Genomic DNA, 7,742 nt, shown 5'->3' on the forward strand with positions numbered 1-7,742 from the left:
TTAGTATCCACATGCAAGGTCCAGTCTTTGTAATGTCAAGGCCTTCTCTTCATGTTGTGTCTACAATTAATTTGCCATAGTAGGGTGGGAGATCTGCCCCTACCAAAACATCCTGTGTCCATTTTGTCAGGTTTCCCATTACTAATTTTCACAATTTCATACATGTTTTTGATGAAATGTGAAATTTTTTTTGAAGGTTTGGGTTTGAGCGAGTGAACAGCTAAGAAAGAATTCTTGAGATATCTTTGTTGCAAAAATGTGATTATTTTATAGCACAGGGACAGGATCCGTGGGCAGACAGAGCTTCATTGGGATTTTTTTTTGTTTGTTTTATTCTAAAAAGAGTGAGCACAAGTTGTGGGAAATGAGCAGAGGCAGAGGGAGAGGGGAGAGAGGGGGATAGAGAGAACCCTAAGGAGACTCCATGCTCAGCCTGGAGCCTGATTGAGCTCTTCCTAATCTGGAAGAGCAAACATTAGAGAACAAATAATGTTTCAAACATAAGTCATAAAAATCATATTTGGTTTCAGTTCATTTAGTGTCATGTTGCTAATCTTTTGTTCAGTTTGAATGTAGCCTTTTAGTTCTAGACATTCTTGCCCATTTCACTTTTATGATTTTAAGATAACAAAAAGCTGCATTTGTTTTTTTTTTAAAGTTCTTTTTATGAATCTCCTTGAAGATGAAACTTATTTTGCAAATGACAAATGACTGTAATGCCCTTGACTAGAAAATTCAGTTATTTCTGTGACACAGAACAATTCAATAATCAGAATATCAAGTGATGACCTTATTATCAACGCATATTAAAACTTCTGGAATTTCAGGGGCGCCTGGGTGGCGCAGTCGGTTAAGCGTCCGACTTCAGCCAGGTCACGATCTCGCGGTCCGTGAGTTCGAGCCCCGCGTCGGGCTCTGGGCTGATGGCTCAGAGCCTGGAGCCTGTTTCCGATTCTGTGTCTCCCTCTCTCTGCCCCTCCCCCGTTCATTCTCTGTCTCTCTCTGTCCCAAAAATAAATAAACGTTGAAAAAAAAAACATTAAAAAAAAAAACTTCTGGAATTTCATATATATATTTGAACACTTACAGCAATTACCCAAGCAATACAACCCAAGGTTTATCATTATTTGTTTGAGAGTTCTTTCCAAGTAATTTAACATACTAAATAAAAAAGCCTAATTAGTCAAAAGGACTTGATTTGCAATTCACATCTTGAGGAAGTTTGTTAAAACCCTCATAGAGTTTTACATTTATTTATTTTTGAGAGAGAGAGAACACAAGTGGGGGAGGGGAAGGGAGTGAAGGAGACAGAATCCAAAGCAGGCTCCAGGCTCTGAGCTTTCAGCACAGAGCCTGATGCGGGCCTCAAACTCACAAACCGTGAGGTCATGAACTGAGGTGAAGGTGGATGCTTAACCAGCTGAACAACTCAGGCACCCCGACCCTCAGAAAGTTTTAAAGTACATGTCTAAATAGGATTACGGTTCAATATAAAACTTAAAACTTAATTATTTATTTAACCAAGGTGGCAATAAGATTTTAAAGGCAGATATGTAGGGTTATATAGCTGTGAGTAAAACTTAGCTCCTTACATATTGAGAAGTTTTAATCTTTTTTAAGTAACCAAAGACCTGATAAACACAAAACATGGAAACTTTGGTTATCTAGGGAGACAAAAGAGAAGAAAAAAACAACAACTTTGTTTACATTTTTTTTCATCAAGAGCTGACCAACGATCCAAGAAACCTTTGTCTTTTTTAACAGAGAGAAAAGCAGAATTTCAATCTTGTACCAGTGTACTTGTTACAATCCATTTATTTCCACCTTTTCCCAACAGTACATAAAATTCCTTTCCAAAGATTTCCCTTCATAAAACTTTTACAACCCTTTTTTTAAAAAAAAAATCAGAGTTGCTTTCCTTATTTCCATCAAACTTAATTACATTTAGCAGAAGAGTATTAACTCTTTGAAAACTTAGTCTCCAGTGAAAACTAAGTAGGGACCATTTGTGAACTGTTACATCATAATTTTTCTAGATCTGAAATTTTAAAACAGAGGTTTTTCCATGGTAGAATCTTTCAATAAAGCACAAAGCATATTTACCAAGAAACCCAAGTATCCTCAGGTTCTGTGCAATAAGAAGCTGGAAGCACAAAAGTACCTTCAGTAAACATTGCTCTCGTATTTTATCTCATTTGGAAAATACTTAGATACCAATGAATTCAACCCAATTTATCATTTAACTTAGCAAAACTACAAAGTTTCAGGTTACCAAAGCTCTTGATAGCTATCTTAACAATTACTCATGAAAACTTTGAGACAGACGACATTAACCATCATTTCAAGTCATCCTTTGTTAACAAATGGCCACAGAGATAACAGGAGCTTATTTGACCTTTAGCAAATGTTGGTAAAGTTTCCCATTTCATGCTGACAATTCCAAAGACATGTCTATCTTAATTAAACCAACAAACAAATTAGTTTAAATATTGAGTATATTACACCCATGTCCACTTAAAAGTCAACCAATTTGTTCCCCATTGTCAATTTGTACCTGGAACATTGGTGGGGAATCTGAAGTGAGCATTTAAAGTCCAAGGGGGTGCTCTTTGTTCTTTGACAGTGAAGGCAACAGGAGGAGCCAGTGGTGCCAGAGGCACCCAGGATGGTATAGGAACCAGTCAGGCAGGCAGTACCCAAGGTGGTGCAGTAACAGGAGGAGGGGGAGGGGAAGGCAGGGATGGGAGACCATCCTCCTGCAGCCAGGAAGGCTGGAGGAAAGTCAAAGCCCAGAAGGCAGAGAAAGAGCTTTTCTGGTCCTAAAGCCTGTCAGCTCAGATGACCAGATGTAGATGTTTTTCTCCACCAACAAGGGGAAATGGGCAGTCCATATCTGGCCAGAGAAGACAGGGAATTTCCATGAAACAAAAGGAGTTTTGGCAGCTGCTTGAGAATATTCCTTAAACTCCCTGTCCCAAGGTAGACTCACCAGAGACAATTGGCTCCAATTATCATAGCCATTAACCTGGGAAATGAATGAAGGAGACACTCCCACTTACAGCTAGAGGAACCTGGGTCTGTAAGGAGGAACAAAGAATGTAAGCATCCCCTTTGTTAGGGATGGCCTATGTTTCCTCCAGCAAGCTGGGTTTATTCAGAGGAGGCTGGTTGAGACAATCATCCAATATATCAGAAGGTAATTTATCAGCCTGGTTAGCGGCCAAACACATTCTGCAAGAGGCCCTTAGATCGGGGTCCTGATTTAGGGCCACTCAGGCTTGTACATAGGGTACCTCAGTCCATGTGCCCTGTTTCCTGCAGAAGAGATCTAATGGAAAGGTTATACTGAACCTTAATATCCCATTAACAGGCCATTTTCCCTCATGTCCTAAGGAATAATGAAGTCTAGCAGTGTTACAGAATATCAGTCCTTTTGTAAACTTTGCAATCCTAATTGGTTCCAGTGGGTTGAAAGGTAGACCAAAGGAGAGTCCTTGGGAACCAACGAAGCAGCTAGAGAAGGTCCATTACCCAAAATCCACACCATCCGCGCCCCCGCTCCCGCCCAACCACCCCAACTCCTGGGTGGAATTCCACACAGGGTATGTCTTTGACACTAGGAAACTATGTATGACATACCATAGTTTTCATTTGGGTTCACTCTTGGATTGTACATTCTGTTGGATTGGACAAGTTTTGATGACATGTATCCGCCATTATACTATCATACCCACTAGTTTCACTGCCCTAAATGTCCTCTGTGCTGCACCTATTCATCCCTCCACCTCCCTCTGCCCTAAGCCTTGAGCGTCACTGATCTTTTTACTATCTCCATCATCATTCCTTTTCTAGAATGTCATATAGTTGGAATCATAGTGTATGAAGCCTTTTCAGATTGGCTTCTTCCACCTAATAACATCTGTTTAGGTTTTCCTACATGATTTTTCACAACTTGATACCTTATTTCTTTATAGCCCTGAATAATATTCCATTGTCTGGATATACCTCGGTTTTCTTTCTTTTTTTCTTATTTTTTTTTAATGTTTATTTTTCAGAGAGAAAGAGAGAGATAGACAAAGAGAGTGTGAGAGGGAGAGAGTCAGAGAGACAGGGAGACACAGAACCTGAAGCAGGCTCCAGTCTCTGAACTGTCAGCACAGAACCCGACTTGGGGCTCGAACCCACAGACCACAAAATCATGACCTGAGCTGAAGTCAGACACCTCACCGACTGAGCCACCCAGGTGCCCCATGGATGTACCATGGTTTTCTTATCCGTTCGCCTACTGACAGACACCTTGGTTACTTCCCTTGTTGGAAATTATTAAAACCGCTCTTATCATGCATGTTCAGGGTCTTGTGTGGGTAAAAGTTTTTAACTTTTTGGATAAGTAACTGAGGAGCACAATTACTGTATCGTAGGGTAAGTGTTTTGTAGGAACCACCCAACTCTCACCAAAGTGGTGATACCACCATTTTGCATTCCCTCCTGGAATGTAGGAGTTTCTGTGGCTCCACATCCACAACAGCTTTTGGTGTCATCAGTGCCCTAGATTCTGGCCATTCTAACAGGTGTAGTGGTATCTCACGGTTGTTTTAATTTGCATCTACCTTGTGACATATGAGGTAGAGCACGTTTTCATATTCTTATTTATTATGTGTATATCTTTCTGTTGAAGCATCTGTTAAAGTCATAGCCCCATTTTTCTCTCAGGTTGTTTGTTTTCTTACTGTTGAGTTTGAAGAGTACTTGGCATATTTTAGAAAACAGTCCTTTACAGGTGTGTGCTTTACAAGTATTTTCTACCAGTCTGTGGATTCTCTTTTTGCTCTTTGATAAGATTCACTTCTTATTTGGTTTTGCTCCTTAATTCCTTATTTGAAGCACTGGATTCTAAAACTTAATACTAGGGTTGAGAAAAGAAAGCAAAACTGTTTGAGAATTTGCCCGGAAAACATCTTGTGTGTTTTAGCTTACTTTGTGGAATAACGTTGAAGCTATAGGTGCAACTGTGTGCTCATTCCTGGCATAAAGACATACTGAGTCAAGTGTTGATGCAGGAGTTTGGATGCAAATTTTCTGACAAAAATTATGTGTCATCCGTACTTTAATGTTTTGAAATCCATTCCTAATTGTACAATACTGTCATGAAAATGGTTCTTTTTAAAATTTTTCTTTGGAGAGACAGCGTGCGTGAACAGGGGGAGGAGCAAAGAGGGAGAGAGAGAGAATCCCAAGCAAGTTCCATGCTCAGTGTGGAGCCCAACGCAGGTCTCCATCCCATGACCCTGGGATCATGACGTGAGCCAAAATGAAGTCAGATGCTCAACCAACCGAGCCACTCAAGTACCCAAAAATGGTTCTTGTTTAATGAACAATATTTGGAGGCTTCAGAAATGTTCTCAGGTTATGGAATCTGCTCCTTTTCTTTTTTCTTTTTTTCCCAATATATGAAATTTATTGTCAAATTGGTTTCCATACAACACCCAGTGCTCATCCCAAAAGGTGCCCTCCTCAATACCCATCACCCACCCTCCCCTCCCTCCCACCCCTCATCAACCCTCAGTTTGTTCTCAGTTTTTAACAGTCTCTTATGCTTTGGCTCTCTCCCACTCTAACCTCTTTTTTTTTTTCCTTCCCCTCCCCCATGGGTTTCTGTTAAGTTTCTCAGGATCCACATAAGAGTGAAACCATATGTTATCTGTCTTTCTCTGTATGGCTTATTTCACTTAGCATCACACTCTCCAGTTCCATCCACCTTGCTACAAAAGGCCATATTTCATTTTTTCTCATTGCCACGTAGTATTCCATTGTGTATATAAACCACAATTTCTTTATCCATTCATCAGTTGATGGACATTTAGGCTCTTTCCATAATTTGGCTATTGTTGAGAGTGCTGCTATAAACATTGGGGTACAAGGGCCCCTATGCATCAGTACTCCTGTATCCCTTGGGTCAATTCCTAGCAGTGCTCTTGCTGGGTCATAGGGTAGGTCTATTTTTAATTTTTTGAGGAACCTCCACACTGTTTTCCAGAGTGGCTGTACCAGTTTGCATTCCCACCAACAGTGCAAGAGGGTTCCCGTTTCTCCACATCCTCGCCAGCATCTATAGTCTCCTGATTTGTTCATTTTGGCCACTCTGACTGGCGTGAGGTGATATCTGAGTGTGGTTTTGATTTGTATTTCTCTGATAAGGAGCGACGTTGAGCATCTTTTCATGTACAAAAATACGGAATGCTTCACGAATTTGCATGTCATCCTTGCACAGGGGCCATGCTAATCTTCTCTGTATCATTCCAATTTTAGTTTATGTGCTGCCGAAGCGAGCACTCGTTTTCTTTTTTCTTAAAGGACTTGTCACATCATTTCTCCTGTTCATTTTCTCCCCTTCAGATGTTTCTGATCCAACTCTATGACACCCCCTTTGTCACTTTATGAATGATTTCAATACTTTCCAGCATCAGTCCTCTTAGCGTCCTGAAATCTTACACCTCATAGGCTATTGGCAGCTGAGGCTAGCATCAAGAATGTTGCAAGGAGGGTGAGGAATAGCCACTTGAATGAATTAGAGAGGAATACATGAGAACATTACCCAAGGAAAAAACTTTCTAGGGAAAAAATTTAGTGTGTTTTCAGTTGTACAAGGTTTAGTTGGATCCTGGGGGAAGCATGACTTTGTCATTGCATTTGTGTGGAGGTTACATGTGGGTTTAGGAAATGTGTGTGGTGCTGTGCTGATGCATGACAAAGCCATCACAGTGATCAGTGGTACATGCAACAGGTTCCATAGGATATATCATTGTGTTAGTGGCCAGTGCTTGTTCCCTCAGCATCATCCTTCCCATGGATCCTAATGAGGATCCGGATGATCCCTTCCCCATGGTTCAGTCTGAAGCAACTGCCTGTTTTAGGGCTAAGGTGAAATTTTCTAATGCCCACACCACCAGGGCCATGATAGTTGCTGCTTTCATCCCTTCTGAGATGGACAAGGCCTCTCAGGACTTTTCTACTCACTTCTGAGGAGGAAGCCTGTGTGAGGGAGCAAGGGAGGATCTCATCAGCCCTTCTTTGTTGCATTACATGTGGGATCAACACCTGGCCCTTCTAAGTCCCTGCCTTCTTGTTCTCTACTATAAGGGGCTTTAAGAATGGTTAGTGGTCATTCTGGGAGGACATAGCAAGTGGGAGACCGCCTGGGGAGCCAACTAGGTAGCTGGAGGTGTCCTAAGCATCTTGATGTGGTAGGTGGTTCCATAGATGAATGCACATGTAAAAATTTCATTGAGCTGTTTTACCGTTTGTGTGCAAATTAAATTGTGTATTTTATAAACTCGAATAGTATTTTGAAAACAATTTTGATAAGAATGAAGAGTACTTAAAAGCAAGTGCATCTAGCAGTGATGGTTGTAGAACCTTATGAATATACTAAAATCCACCATGATAGATTTCATGGTGTGCAAATATCTTTTTCTCTCGTTTTCTAAAAAGAATTAACTGAAGTACAAAATATCTACATAAAAGTGCTCAATGAATTATCCCATGGTATGTCAATATGTCAATTAAAATATCCAACCTAGAGTGATTCTGTGATCATTACAAGTTGTTCAGCTTCTCTGGAGCCTCAGATTATTCATCCTACACTCAGCGTGTTGTCTTACTGTGACAGAGAAGGGGTAATAGATGTTGGGTGACAGTTATCATCTTGGCTCTAAATGGCCTGGAAGGTCTAGACCAAGCCC

At 40.7% G+C, this 7,742-nt stretch overlaps 1 non-coding gene across 1 annotated transcript; it reads right to left on the bottom strand.

The window, feature by feature from the left end:
• Window positions 1-6,226: 6,226 nt before the first annotated feature.
• Window positions 6,227-6,333, bottom strand: LOC123579510. Its single transcript, XR_006702811.1, has one exon. It is a non-coding gene; the product is annotated as a U6 spliceosomal RNA (small nuclear RNA).
• Between the last annotated feature and the right edge of the window lie 1,409 nt (window positions 6,334-7,742).

This window comes from Leopardus geoffroyi, chromosome E2 (assembly GCF_018350155.1).
Source record: "Leopardus geoffroyi isolate Oge1 chromosome E2, O.geoffroyi_Oge1_pat1.0, whole genome shotgun sequence".
Lineage (NCBI taxonomy): Eukaryota > Metazoa > Chordata > Mammalia > Carnivora > Felidae > Leopardus > Leopardus geoffroyi.